Below are 16204 nucleotides of genomic sequence, written 5' to 3'. Positions count from 1 at the left end.
TATAACCGGTCGGTTACCTAGAACGGTTGTAACCGCTCGACCGATGTCCAACGGGCAAAAAATAACATGCTGTACACGTGAAATCGGTACGAGATCTCTTTCTATACGCGATGTTTCGCAACGCCATCGAGTGATTATTTTCACGCGGAAAATTATCAAAGGAAAAAAAAATAAAATAAATAAAAAACAATATTATGCTCGTGACAAACTAAGATCGGTGAAAAATCGACGCCGTCGACGATAACGAATCGTCAGTTTTCTCCGTCACTTTAGATTCGATTCAGTCGATTAGTCACAGAGAATGTGTCGCCGCTAAATTCGCATAATCGATGTTGCATCGAGTTCAGTATGAGGATTACCAATCGCGGTCAGCAGATATTATCCGGATACCGCATAATCAAGAAGCTGCGTTCGTATATTGAACTATTAACGAGCATTATCCTTCCATTATAGAGTAAACGTTAGTACTGAATTAATACGAATGACGGTAGTTCAAATCGACTGTGGAATTCTGATGAGCCATTAATATTTCGGGGTAACATTATTATCGTATTTATTATGCATCTCGGATGGCATACCGTTATCCTGGTATTAACTCGGCGTTTATCGCTACCGTATCTTACGAGAGGACGAAGGGCCGAAGTTCGCCAAAGTTTTGGATCGAGGGTCGAGTTCTCCGAGCGAATAACTACCGTGTACACTATAGCGTTGTCCAACGTTCGCCCCGCCGTTGGAAGGGATGTCAGTTTGAAAATTGATTAACCGAAACCGTTAAACCCTTGCAACGGCATCGCGCACATCGTGCGCTCATTCAAAATCGAACAAAGTATGTAAATTTTATCACGATCAGAGGACCCTTGTTCACCGAAGAGCAGTGTGAGTTCCGCTACCCTTACATCCTTCCATTGCATATCACGATTCGTTTGGAAAAAAATATCGGAAGCGAATCGATCGGCGGCTCCCGCGGCTGCAGAGCAGCATTCCTGCGGGAAGCGGTTCGCCGTACGCTTCGTTGAAATTTCACGAGGAACCTAACGTATACCAAAGAAAGGGCGCACCCCCCCCCCCCCCCCCCCCCCCCCCCCCCCCCCCCCCGTATAAGTAGACGCGAATATGCGGCATATCTTACTCGTATCATTCCGCGGAATTGGTGCTCCCGCGTATTTGCGATATTCACGAAAACCATAAAATTGCACGCCCCCACATCTTTCTCCGAGACCCGAATAAACTGCCTTGTTTGTTCCATTTGCGCATATATGTAAATCGGACGATCGCTATGTATGTATGTACCCACATACACGACACACACATATGTGTATTATACTGCGACGTTAGGTTTTCAAGCCACGTGCAGCAAACGCACGGAGGAAACGTAGAAAACGCGGATCGACGGTATATTTTTACAAAACGTACGATTACTCAAAGGCCACGAGCTATGCCGGTAGGGAGAAAATGCGAAAACTTAACGAAACTTCAAACTAAAAACGAAACTTGACGTAAATTTGGGTTTGGGGCCGCAACCCCGCTCGACTTGAACAAAACCTCGATAAATGACGAACTGACTGAGGCGATTCTCAGTCCTCGCTTACGGCAACTGCGTGAGATGGTGGGTCGTACTTTGCTCCAATATGAAAAACGGGAGAAATAATCGGCAGATTGTACTTCTCTGTTCGGATCAGACTCTAGAGCCAAACGGCAATACTCTCGTTGCCGCCGAGATGACCGGTTCAACCTGCTTCTATTTCGGTCGCCTGTTTATTTAATACCTACTCTCGCTATATAGAAAATACCACGAAAACTCAGCGCGTCAATGCGACCATTTTAATCTAAGTTAAATCACGTCCACATTTATATCGTATCGAACGATCGTATTTCCAGAGACGTATAAAACGTTTGACGTCCTTGGGGATGTGTATATTTCTGGGGTGGAAAAAAAGAGAAGTTCACGTCGCAAAATAGACGATGCAGCTTACCCAATTTCTCGCCGTTCAAATTTCAATCCACACTTGTCTTTGTGGTTGGACCGGTATAACGGTATACCGTGACCCGACAAAAAGGGGAAGGTATAAGGTCGGAGCGACCCTAGCCGCGGATAGAGAAAACTTGGCAATAACTGAGGTTATAGTCGCGAAAGTTTTTCATCTCGGTATATTCGGAGTTTTTCAACCGGCGCCAACAACATGTTTATCGAAGATGCACAAACAAACGTATAGGAAGTGGAGCCGAGTCGGAACGAGATATACGTGTATGTTATGTTCGGCGATGAGGAAGCGTCGTGACGAGTTCGCGCGGATGATCTCCGGTTTCTTCAACGACTAATGACAGTTGGAGAAACTAAACCGGCCTTTTCTATAAGTTTTCCAATCGTCTGGCAAACAACTCACTCCACAAAATTGCCCTCAGGTATTTCGACGTACCTGTAAGAGGCTCTCTTCGTACCGGATACCCGAGATATTTGCAGCGGTTTGATAAAACAAATTAAAAGATACCGGATATCTGCGAGTGATGGCAAACAAGCGAAGGAACGGGGTCGTAGGGAAGTTTAGTTGCGAATCTGATTCGCATTTCAACCTCTTGATATCCAGCCCCAGGTATATCTACACACCCGGAGAGCCCAGGGTCTCCGATTATGAGGGATTCAAAGGGTCAGCAATTAAACTCGTATTTTGGATTATCCTTAATTCCGGTCTTTCATTCAACCCGCGCGCGGCTTGAAATTAGTCGCAGATTAGAAAGTTATCTAGATTCAGCTCCGATATCGTGCGCACTACGTTTGCAAAGTTCGTACCCGTATCCTCGGAGGACCGTGTTAGCCCCCTCCCCCCCTCCCCCCTAAAAGTAACGCTTCTCCAGGGAGATTCTATCTCCTTTGCAAGTATACGGTCGACGAAAGGCGGTAAGGGAGCTGCTTCTATGTTTGCGATAATTATATCGCTGAGAGATGTCGAGCGGTGATATGAAAGTAGCGAAACGTTTCGCAAAACCACCTGCGCAACCCGATCACGCAGTTTCCCAAGTGGGCAGAAAAAAACGGGAAGAATAGACAATCGGATGAATTTACGGGAAAACCCTCATAACTCTCGCTGTTACAGGACTGCATAAGCGGTGCCGCGGTGTTTGGATATCATTTTTTTTGTCCCGCAGATAATTCTCTCGCCGAATTTTGAAAGACATCTTTTCAATCAGCGAAGCAAACGATCCAATTTCAAATTGATCGGAGGTACGAGTTTCTCGGAACGTCATCCGGGCAGTTAAAAGAAGATCCGGTACCTTAGTCGTCCACTGCATCCCGTTTGTTTGTAACCCTGCAGCGGTTTCATTGGCGTACATGTACTCGGGAACACGCCTACCCAAGAATAAAATGTTAAAATTTATTTGAGGCAGCTGCAAAGTCAGCCTGAATTAAACAGCCAAGCCTTCGACTCGGGTTCGACTCGCTCACGCATACACGTGTAGATCCTAAAATTCTAAACTTTACTTCCGTCAATTCACCGGGTCCACCATTTTCTTTATCATACATTTACCGCGCCACCTGTTTCTCGGCGCAAATGCCTGAAACGGATGAGAACGATTTGATCGTGGAAATCGTAGATACGTTGCCCGGCTCGAGAACTGTTGCATGATCGAGCATTCGGCTTAGGGGGCAGACTCGTTACCTCGACGACCATCACGCCATTCACCGCCGCGCTGCCCCGTTCCTTGACACAAAATATATGCACGATCACTTCCGCTTTGCATTAGTTTATTTTGTGTGCAGCTGATTTGCATGCCTAACGGCTTAGATGGAATTGGTTAAACCTAGTCGAGCTTGTGGAACGGCTCCGTCCTCTGGGGTATATTCTCTATCGGCTTACCTATATATACATTAATCTCCTTATACGTTGAACGTCGTACACGAATCGGACAGGATGACGTTCGTTTCGAATTGACAACTGAAACGTACAGTTCCCAGTGCAGCGGAAAGGATTGCAGCGCTGGAGTTGTACACCGCAATTTTTCGCTGTTTCGTTTTACCGCACGGTCGAAATTAAAGGACAGTGCAGAGTATCGATAACGAAATCGACCGATGAATCTTTTCGCACTAATGGAAAATGACTGTATCGCGAACTAATAATCCTTTGTCGATTTTTTTCTTGTTTTTTTTTTTTGAAGAAACCATGGAATTCTTATGCTCCGCTTTTCTGCCGACGTTGTCCAACTGTTTTAAGAGCAAAGTTTCGATATCATGTTCTTTGCCAACTTTGAGTTTTTCTTTTTATACCATATAAAACTGGGTTCTTACCAAAGTTAGTTCACAACTGCTTTGAACTTGGTAGGGGTCGGTCACTTCTTTCGTTTTTTCTGGAACAGTTTCGAACGTGAGGTAACTGGTTACACCTGGTATGAAACACCTGCGAAAGATGGATGGCAGGACTCGCCACAGGTGAAAAGTTTCGCGATTTTTATATTTTTACAGAATTTTATTCGCCCGTGCATCATTGTCTCCGTCGCAATTAAATAATTGACCGCGCGTTAGCCTGCGATAACCTCTTCGAAAATATGCGATCGGGCGCTTCTTCGGAAAACCATTACGAACAAAGGGATTAGTTTTAACAAAAAATTGCATCGTACTCCGTACGTGTGCGTATACTTATTGCACCACCGTACATGTAGCATCTAAGATTCAACGTTCACGAATACGTACGCCCGAGATGCAAAAACCTCTTTGTAATTAATTTATTGCTATTTCTACCATGAATAATCGTCAGACTACAACCGAGCGAAACGCCCACCGGCAATTTATCTAACAAATGGTTGTAGAATGGCGACTCACCGTGCGTTCCATAAATAGCGCAGCGTGCGCTAAACCACCTAAGCAAAATATATTCACTACCTCCGTACACTGTATACGTTCTACGTATGTATACGGCGTTCCATGCAGAATTCAGCGCCGGTTGTGGCCTACGAATCTATGAAGACAGTAGCAACCGTGGGTCTGCTCTTATACAGCGATCGGCCACTTTACCCCGCACTAAATTTTTCATACACTTGTCCTTGGCAATTGACCAAAATTTTTTCACCCCGAATCCAAACGACGAAAAAGCTAGACGCTCCGCGTTCCACTGCCGTATAGCGATGTGTGTAATGCAACGGGATCGGTATATCCGAGTATCTTTTTTATATTCCGAGAGGCGGCATTTATCAGCCGCGAAGGTGAAACGCGCACGTCGACTCTTCTTATGTAGCTACAGCCGCGACGCGGGGTCTCGGAAGCACGTCGACCTTGTCCCCTGCAGTGTACCAGGCAAGATTACTTAAGGTAAAACGAAACCCAGCGATCCAGCGGGGTGACAGCTAAGAGGTCCTCGCCGGAGGAACGTATCGTTACGAGGATGTGTAAGAGCAGGTCGATACGTTATAACCCCGTATACGAGTTCCGCAAATGTGAAGGTAGAATACGTACGTAGTGTTACCCGTGAAACACAGAGCGGCGTGGTTGTTTTCAAACTCAAAGTGTAACTATACTAATTACGTCTGGAAACTCTCGGCAGGAATGATAATGCAACTATTATGTTCGTGGTTATCCTTCAAATCAGAGTTAGCGCAGTCACCTTAGCGGGTGGTATAATATAACCTGGGGAAGGAGGTAATCCCGAACTCTATAGCCGGAGAATCCGATATAGGACCGAGACCGTGCACATACCTACGTATATAGGTATGCGTATAATACCTATCGTCCTCTCCTGCGAGACTCTATGTACTTGGGAGCTGAGTTAGTAGCACCTAGAGTTGGCCTTTAAGTTCGCCGCTCCAGTTTTAGATCCAGGAGTCCCGGCGTCCTCCTACGTCGTACCTACCGTACCGTAGTGTCACCTTTCGAGAATTTTCCCGAAAAAACCTCCCCTGAGATACGCCGCGTCGCGGTGCATCGGTGGGGGAGGGGGGGGGGGGGGGGGGGTCGTCGAATGGTTCAACCCCGATCCTAATGTTGGCGTGCAGTAGTTTGGAAAAGACTTCTTCTTCTTCTTCCGGGAGGGGTTAAAGTTAAGGCGCTAATTCCGAGCAAATATCTTAGAATCAGCGATAGTTGAACCGACTTGTAGAATCCTCACCCTCCGCTAGACGCCCGCTAGTCTACTTTCGCTTCGACACTGCCTTATTATCTTATTAAGCAAAACCTTGCGTGGTATTCTGCGAGGGAGTCTCTAACGGGAAATTGGTTCTATCTGGAACTGTACATCATCGATATCAAAGTTAGGGGTGCCAAACCGCCGTACTCCGACGATTCCCAGCCCCCTTCGTTCTCACCTCGACGACAATTAAGCTTTCTTTGGATATTCGAAATACAATTTTCAGTGTTGATGGAAGATACACTTGACGATAATGGAGTATTGTAAGGATAAGAAAGAATTGAAAACTTTTCTCGAATGGAGCGCGTTGTCCTGGTTAAAATTGAGGGAATTGGACCTGTTCTGCCAATTTGAGGGGGGATTGCAAAAAATAAAGAAAAATAAAATAAAGAAACAAAAATTATATCCTGTATTCCCTCAAATGAAATTTGGAGCACGGTCGCTACCGGGGGTAGGTAGGTAGGTAGGTAGGTACCGGAAAATACGAGTGGAGGAAATTCGCGTGGCGTTGGTCGTTTGTTCACCGTATGGCTCCCTGTGGACTAAATTGCAGCTCGTACCAACCTTATTTAATATCTCAGCTGAGATAAGACTCGTGTCGTGGTTGTTGTATTATACCGGAAATGATAAATTTATCTGTGTAATACCGTATGCGAGAATCACATGTAAATAATACATAAATTCAAAGAGAAAATATTACGTCGTTTCGTGACGCGAAATTATAATCACCGATAAAATTATCCCCATCTTTGACGGACGATACCGATAAAACCGACGACTCCTGAATGATTTAGAGGTTTTACAAGCAGACGCGCCTCTGATTCCCTATCTCTTAACTATACGTACAACGACCGTTCTTGACCCCTTCACTTATAGCACACCTCCCGTAAGCGTATACATCGGCGTATCCCTTTCATCTAATCAACGACGCCATTATTACGAATCACGAAGCTCATTCCTAGCGAATGGGGAAACTAATTACTGATTTGGATAAGGGTTGGAATTCCGATACCGGCGGTGAGCCTCCTTCGAATAAAATGAACGAACCGGGCGAGCGTGCGCGCGGTACCGATAGACACTGCACAGTGTTGCGTAACGCCCACATACATATACATAGGCGGCTAGAGATCGGGGTGAAGGCGGCGGATAGTTTGTTGGTTTTGTCGAATAGCGAAAGGGAGTACGGGAGTCTACAGCCACATTCATAATAGCCGAGAGAATGTGGTGGAGAGAAACGGCGAATAGAAATGGCAAGGGCATCGAGTACCGGTTTCGGGGGAGCGCGGAAGGGTGCAGGCAGGCGCTACTATACTATACGTCAAGACAATAAGTGCCATTAAGATAACAGGGACTTGGATAACCCGCATGAACCTGAGATTCAGTGATCGAGGATTCTATTTTACGCGCTCGGTGCCATTCATTATTGCAGACATACCGCAAGACGCCGTCGTTGCATCTTTCGCAAAAAGAAAAGAAAAGAAAAAAAAAAAACCCTCGACGTTGGGCTATACGAAAACAATGGTCAATTGATCGAATCTCTGTAATCGTTACGTTTATTTTTCGTTAGAGTCATCTGACGGTGAAGATACATTTTGCACCCACGTGGTCGATGAAGATGCGCGAGTGCGAAAACCACTTCGATAATTATTTTCCCTCCGATTTTATTCGTCGCTGGTTGTTTTCACGTTATAATACGACCGTGGCTCGGGTATAACAAAAGGAGGTGGTGATGCTCTCGTTCGCATTTGTGTGCAATATTCTTTCAGTTTTAAAAAGTATAAGGGTACCGCCGTACACGACGTTATTCGCCGTGGAGAAAATCCACACAATTTTAGCTGCAACCATTGTCCGTACAACGCGTCTGCCCCTCTGGATTTTTCAACCGTTTATGAGTTGCTCGCACTGCTGGATGGTAATCCGTATCTCGTTACTGAAAAGCACAATTTAATTTATAAGAGAGCAGCTTACACCGGACAAACGACGAACGAACGGTTTCTTCACATTTCTCTTTACGCGGGTGAGCAGATACGCGTGTCAAACTTTTTATTTTATTATAGTTTTATCGCCGTTTTTCTCGCGTTCCATAAAATATTCCGTAATTCATGAATAATACTTTCGAAGACTTATTAAAATATGCGCATTTCGTTAAATTGCAAGCAATATTACGCGGTTATCCACCGACATAAGTATAATCGAAGTACTCAACACGCCCCCATGTGCCAGCGTAGCTGTAATATAAGTACACGTTTGTATCTGAGGGACGACAGAAAACTACCGCCATCGGCAGACCTACATATACCTCGCACAATATCGTCTCTGACGAACGGTTCGATATTTGAACAATTATGAAAGGACTGCTGGAATAATTTAGCGAACTGTATAACAGCGGCTAAGGCTCGATAGCTACGCAAACCTCGCGTAGCTATCAAAACGATCGAATTGAATTTCACGCATCACGTATCCTCCTTTACTCAAAAAAAATATAACATCGCATCCGCGCGGGATCTTCGGGAAACTATTGTCTCGATCGCCGCATATGAAATTTCCATCACGGACTCACGTTACCGCGACCACGTACAACACACATTCGTACGCGCACTTATGTCGGCATACCTCAGTACGTATAGTAGGTAAGAGATCCTCATCAATTCTCGTGACTCGTTAAAAGTTTTAAGCTCTCAATATTGTTCCCGCAGTCGCGAAAGTCCCCGAAGTTGCGTAGCGAAAAGCCGCACTCAACGGCCTAAACTAACAAACCAACGGGGGGGGCGTCGCTTTTTCCTTTTTTCATACGTATAAACGTATATATTTCTTCCGCCGTTAAAATGTATCGCAAACACGATGCTCGATCCATAACCCCGCGTACGGAAAAATATTCCACTCCGTTCCCCAACGTTCTCGCAACAATATTTCAATTCCGCATTTTCACTCTACCCTACCCGGCTCTCGAATACGTCGCGAGTGCTGTTTTAGGTCAGAAAGAATTGTGACGCCGATAAATCAAGGGGAAATCATACGCCATCGTAAAAGGGTAGGAGAAATTTCTTTTCCGCAGCTCCTCGGTACCCCGAACAGTCGCGGGTTTCGCTCTCGTTTCTCTCCACGCTCGTCCGTTACTCGTCCTTCAATTCGCCGCTGGTGCAACGGCGAGATAATACGGGGGGGGGGGGGGGGGGGGGGGGAGAAAGTAATGATTGCCCGTAAGTGAGGTTAAATATTTGACCAGACCTCTTATCGGACGACGAGTCAACATAAACTATAGAGTTTGTTCGTACATCTACTACGATACGGCCGCGGCGGCTCGTTGAATAACCACAAAATTCTCAACCGCGGTTCGGTGTTCAATTCGATCGACCCGCAGCAACCCCCCCCCCGTACTCCGTAACGCGAACATCAATTTCGACCGCGTATCATAATGTGTGTATATTTCATCGGAACGAGCGCCGTTAATGGTTGCAGATTTTTTTTAAACGAAAATATTCATACCGACGTATGAATATTTGTTTTTCGGCGAACACAGTTTCTGTATTCGCCTCTACTTTTTGGACGTTGATTGTACACTTTTATCGCGCATTCAATTAGTGTCGTTAAAAATTATTCACTTTGCTACTAATGATGAATTACCTAATTGATCGTGCTGTATAGAATTTCCGATTCACGAGGTTCAGCGGCAATTGTATTGATCTGTGAATGCAGAGGGTAGAGGCGAGATGTCTGTACAGCAGGAATTTAATCGTCGATGGACGTCACATCGCGCCGAGGTGAATCCAACGCCGCTTAATTTGCAACCCTTTTTTGTTTATTTCTCATTCGCCTGTATGCGTTCTCACGGACTGCTGGTTACTCTAACAGAGTAACGTTCTCTTCATCACCTCAGTTGTGTGGTAATATTATTTTGATAGTGTGCGAAGTTGGCGAGAATTATTACCGCAAAAGCTTGCGGCTGCCGATCCCGAAAACAACGCTTGCACCAATTAAGGAAAATGTAATAAAACCTCTTCGCGTCATCCTTGACTCGCCTACGTCTCGCTCTGCCGGAATTTCACCCTTTCATTCCACCTATGTATTATGTTTATTATATTCCTCGAGCTTTGTGCCGCAGTTGTCGTGTTCGTGGACAATTGTTCGTCCCGCCCTCAGTCTCCAGCCGCGACTTTACTTTCGCGTAAAAAGTTGTATTTCTATTTCTATTTTTTTTTTTTTTTTTTTTTTTATCTCCGGGTGACGTCATTTCTTTTCGCGGTCGTTACGCGAGGGGGAAAGTTTTGCAACGGTGAAAACATCCCTTCTTGTGGTATATATATGAGGTCGTCGTCGTCGTTCTCGTCCGTCGTCTCCACGCACAAACCGAGGGAGCATTTAAATTACAAATTAAACCAAATATTAACTTTCTTTGCCGCCTGGTCTCCGCGTCAGATTTTTATGGCTACGAATTATTTTTATGGTAATTGCTCGTTCGCAAGTTCGACACTATACCGAGACTCCTTGTATATTATATAACGGTATATACACCCGCAAATTTGGCGGATTTCATTTCTTTTTTCTGACATTCTTTGTTCTTTACATTTCGTACTCGGTCCATCTCATCGTTCATTCGATTTCGTCGATCACAACCAACGCTGCAGGAAGTAGTACGTCCAGGTATCCTTCGATTGGTGGTGGGGTTTGAAGGTATAAATGCACTGTACATGTAATACCTAGTTATACTCGTGGCGTGCGAGTTCGCGGTTCGCCGCGTTAGGCAAAGGTATATTATTTCCGCAGAGCCATATGACGCAGAAATATCTTTTGCGGTAGGGACAGATGGACATCTCGAAGCTGGAGGAAAAGACGGATAAGATCGAACCGCGACCGCACAAGAGTTTGTTATTCGGGGTCGTAGAGGCATGCGTGATTGAGTGCCACACGTTTATAATACACGAGCGAAAAAGTGGCCAACTAACTAAGAATCGTTTCAACTCAACGGTTGTCGTACAATGTCCGGGCGTGCAAAGTTATTTTCGGTTTTATCGTCTCGTTATCTTTGTTTTAAAGTGACATCGTTGCGGCGATAGTATACGCGCGATGCATCGCGACCCTGCTTTTTTAGTTCGGAGGTATAATTTTTTTCAATACTCACCTCGCATTGACCAAGCAATGCGAACAATAGCGCAATATAAAGAGCATTAGGAAGACGGCGGTAAAACAAACTTTGAATTTCGCAGTTGAGCCGTTCGATAATGGGGGTTGGCGATGGCGTCGCGGACGGAACGGCGCAAGGTAGGAGGGGGGATGGGGATTGCTCTAGTTAGGGGGTAGAATAAGAGTTGAGCAATGAAAAGGGTGGGGGATAGGGTGAGACAGGAGTTTGGTAAATTGGGGAATGGGCGAAGTTTGCATTCTACGATAGCCCTTAATTGCTTTTAAAAACTCGTAAGTTTGACAATAGAGAATTCCTACCGCCGCACTTCACTCTTCCGTACTTAGGGAGTGGAATGTTCAATATTAGTTCTCTGCGTCATCGTCTTAGCTGTACATCACACTCCGTACATACTTGCTTCGGAGCCTGCAGAGCAACTAGAAGTAATAGTTCGAGATCTAGCTGACGTTTTCTCACTAACTATCTTTTTTCCTCTAGTTGGTAACTCTTAAGAAAACGACTGCTCAACTTTTTCTAGTCCAACTAATTAACGTCGTCACTCCGGGTGCGAGGAGGGGAGAAGGGAAAACCTATATTGCTTTGCACCTTCTCAAACGACGAGGTCGACACGTGAACGGACACGCCAACGATCCGCTGGGAAGCGCACGTCGATCCGTTCATGTTCCGAGGTGTGTCCCTCGCGCGAGTGTAAATTACTTTTTATTAAGTTCGCGACTCGGAGAGTTGTTCGTTCGTCGACGCTTTGCCAAGTTTAGAGGTACCGACACCAACGGTGGGGGTGGGGGTGGAGGTGGGAGGTGGCGCACCGATGCTCCCGTAGCCGAGGGGATGCAAACTTTGTGTTTCGTGGCAGAAATTATAATCTCAGCCGACGAAGTAAGCCGGCAAGATTTCCCGGGGTCGTCGTCGTCGTCGTCGTCGTCGTCGTCGTCGTCGTCGTCGTCGTCGAGATCCTGTAATTCGTATTCTCGAAACGATACCTACTCGCGGCTTTTTCATCAGATCGATCGCTTTTCGTCTGGCTCTCGGCGCTGGTAAACGATCTCCGCGGGCGTAACGACGACGGTGAGCAAGGCAGGTAGTCAGAGATGATACTCGAGCGGTTTTCTTCCTCTCTGTTCATTCTTACGACTCTTATCAACCGTGAAGAATCTAGCCACGAGTATGATCGTTGAACCCCGTTGTTGACCCAGTGGACGGATTGATGCGGATATATGTACGTACGCAGCTTATATTCTCTTGTCTCTCGAGCACATGGGGAAGACCTTTTTTTTCGGAGCGAAGGTACAAAATTTATGTGAAAAAGATTCAGGGTCGAGTAGGCACCCCGAGTTGAATGCGTTATTGGTAGTCGTGAAAGGTGATCCTGATTCAAACAATAAGTGAGACCTTCACCCGACTCAACCCTTACGTCGCTCGAGCGAGTTTATTTTTCATTGATATACTTCGACGGGAAATCAATCGTTCGGAACTATTGCGATACGAATATCGACGCATATGCGGCGTGTGCGTATGCGTATAGATATTCACATGTGTGCACCGTACAGCTAAGGTAGGGGAGACCGGGGCAAGTTGGAGACGTTAAGCTTCAAGTGCGGTTTTTTAATCGATTGTAAGCGAATTTCAAAATCTGTTGGTATTTTTCAAAAGTATGAGATGTTAGCTATTAAAAAAAAAATTGACATTGAATTCGATCATTCACAAACTATGTAATTTCCATTTTTCCGAAATTCTGCAAATTCGTCATCTTGCCCCGACCACGGGGCAAGTTGACGAATATTAGATTTTGGTTTAATGGGCCTAAAAAAATACTTTTTTCGTCAAAATATACTTCAGTTTATTCAAATCCATAAAAGATATGAAAATACAAATACGCATAGTTTATGTAGTTTAGCTTAGATATACAATTAACACTGGTCGCAAACGAACTGAGCTGCTCCTTCGACATTAGAACATGCCAACATTGAATCGTGAATAAATTTATTCATTTATTTATTTATCAATTTATTCAATGAGCTGCACAATCGTATGTAGCCTAAATATCAATTAACTAAACAACATGCAAAGATCTCGATAAGGACGATCCGTCAACTTGCCCCCACCATCTTGCCCCATTTGCCACTATTTGCAAAAAAAGAACCCCACAAAAAGTACATTGGTGAAAATTCGGAGATTCTATGATCTCTAGGATCTATATGCGTATAGAAATAAAGTATTAATTCACAAGTCCGATCTTGCTTATCTGTAGTTGTATACAACTATTTTCTTGAGCTCCAGATATTACTTCGCACACGTCTGAAACCACAATGCCTCCGTAAAAAAGCCGGATGACCTTGCCACGCTAGCTATATCGCAAATATTATTGCGTAGAAGAGTGTTTAACACTTTTTGATAACTTACCCGGCGCTATCTGTCAAAATATTCTAAAAACAATCAATTCGTCATCTTGCCCCAGCCTCCAACTTGCCCCGGTCTCCCCTACGCCTCCCGCCGCCGTAGACCGGATAGAGCCTTCCGCGCGTTGCGTTGCATCGGTGCGTTTCTACCAAATCGATGATGGGAATCCCTCGGTTTGGGTCGGTTCGAGCACAGATGCAATTACTGGCATTGTGAATAAGCTCGACCCTCGGCCGAAAGCTTCACTCCCGCTCGAACCGAACTCCCACAGGAATATACGGGTCCACGTGGTATCTGGAGCATGTGTATAATATCTACAGGATATAGTATACGTATACCGACATTCCCCGTTTCTAGGGTTAGTGGTAAGCTATAAGCTGTGCTCGGTAGGCAGGGAGGCGGCGGGTTCGTGGATAAATAAATATACACGCGGATTCATATCCCCCATATATACGCTACGTGTGGTACGCTGTAAGCAACGTAGGTGCGTATGAACGTGTACGTGTATCCACATCGCACACAGACACAGGATGTGAGCTAGCCCGACGCCGCTCGCGGGGTGAGGAAGAGAGAGAGAGAGAGAGAGAGAGAGAGAAAATGGCTCCATACGTTATTACGAAAGCCCCAGGGGCATGCTCTGTCACGATGAGCAAGTGGGCTTTCGGAAAATGAAAATGCGAAATTTATGGAACCTCCTCGCTTGGATTCCTGACGCATACGTACGCGACAATGCCCCGTGATGGTATCCAACGTATTCCTCTTGGATGACGAGCTTCGCTGTATCCATTCCAGTTTCAAATTACTTTATAACGAGGGGATGCCCATTCCGTACCGATGCCGCACGGTTTTCGTTGTGTCCCTTTTTCAATTGCTCCGCACTACCTCGTACGATGTTGAAACCGTTCGGCAAAGAGCCGTTGCAGAGAAGAATCACATTATACTACCTTGGTACCCGCTACAGTTTACCTTTTACTATTCAACCCTTTTTCAACCCCCTCTCGGGTGGAACGGTCGCTTTGAAATCCGAACGGTCACTGCGTTCGCTGCTTTTTTCGCTTCGTATTTTTTTATTTTTTTTTTTTTCTCTCTATTTGTTTTTATGTTGTTTCCGACAGAAATTATTCAGGGCCAAGTTTTCGAGTTTTTATGGCCAGGGAATTTTTGGTATAATTTAAAAAAAAAACCCACAGCTATTTCGGTCGGCTGGTAGTTTGAAGTAAAAAATTTGAAAGGTGCCTGCGTGGGATCATGAAAGGTCAGCTTCAAAGACTTTCGCTTCTTTTCACGTCTACTTTATCTGAAATAAATACATATTTTCGTACTTACCACGTGAATTTTCGTATCCCTTTCCACCCTCACCTGTATAATGTATGGCTATACGATTATTGTACGTATCTACGCTGTCTGTGAGCTCCAGACTCCCATGAATCTTGAAAAACAAGTTTCCTTTTGATGGATTCGTTCCCTTTACAGCTGAATCGTCGTACGTCCATAATTTTTTCTTCCTTTTCCTCGAGTACGGAGCAGTTCTGGTTGAACCTGCCGCTTTTTCCCTTCAGTTGCATAGCTTATCTTTTCCCGCGAGCGCCCTTATCGAGTCTCACAGTGACGCTACTGTAGCTACGGTTTTATCGCAGTTCAATAAACGTAAATAGAACGAACCTCCACGCGTAAGCTCGAGTCACCGACGCCGAGCTTCGGAACAAGATCAAAGCATCGACCACCCTTACCTGGGCATACCTCGCACGTACCTACCTACCCCTCGACTTCGAAGAATACATCTTTCACCACGGGTAGACAAACGTGCGCTGCAGCGGCATAGTCTTGTCAGAGATAAATCTCACCGCACAAATCTCTTTCGTGCGTCGATATAGAATAATTCTCCCTTTTTTTTTTCTCCAACTCACTCCAAATCCATCTATAAGTGGCAACGATTTTCACGGGCACCGTAGATCACCAGAAGAATTCAGCGATTCGAGTGTACGAAAAAACTTCTATAAATTAACAGGTGCATCGAATCGAACATCTCCCGAGGGGGTTGGCTTATGAAAACCGTCATTGGTCTCGACATAGCGAAATGACAACAACTCGAATGTTGAGGAAGAGAAAATGGAAGATGAAAACGTTTTTTTCCGACGTTTCTTTCACCTTGGTTAACTTTTCTGATTTTCTTTTTTAATTCTCTTTTCCTTTCTCCAACATCCTTTCATCTCACTTTACCTACATCCGCGAGCAAGTGGCGTGTCGGCCTCGGAAAACTCTACATCGTGCACGATTTTCTCGAAATTCTTTCTGAAAATATAATATACGAGCTGTGGAATGTTTCTGGAAAAAGAAATGCGGAAATTAAAGGAGGGTGAAAGAACAAAAAACGAGAATAAAAAGTAAAATTGACGTATGTATATAAAATGGAAGAGGAAAAACCAACAGAACATAGCGCAGGGATAACGATGGAATGGCACTCGAGGGTGAATTATCGTGTTGTTTACATTTAATTTCATATGGATGTACCGTACTCTTTTTTATCTTTTTTCATTTTTTTTTTTTATATCTCACG

At 44.9% G+C, this 16204-nt stretch overlaps 1 protein-coding gene across 3 annotated transcripts in view; it reads left to right on the top strand.

The window, feature by feature from the left end:
* The window catches only part of LOC105684509 (MOXD1 homolog 2), a 95545-nt gene that overhangs the window by 68170 nt on the left and 11171 nt on the right, over nucleotides 1-16204 (top strand). The window lies entirely within an intron of this gene.

The sequence above is a fragment of the Athalia rosae genome, chromosome 1 (assembly GCF_917208135.1).
Source record: "Athalia rosae chromosome 1, iyAthRosa1.1, whole genome shotgun sequence".
Classification (NCBI taxonomy): Eukaryota; Metazoa; Arthropoda; class Insecta; order Hymenoptera; family Athaliidae; genus Athalia; species Athalia rosae.
Note: the sequence above shows the minus strand (reverse complement) of the source record. Positions and strands in the feature narration are given on the sequence as shown.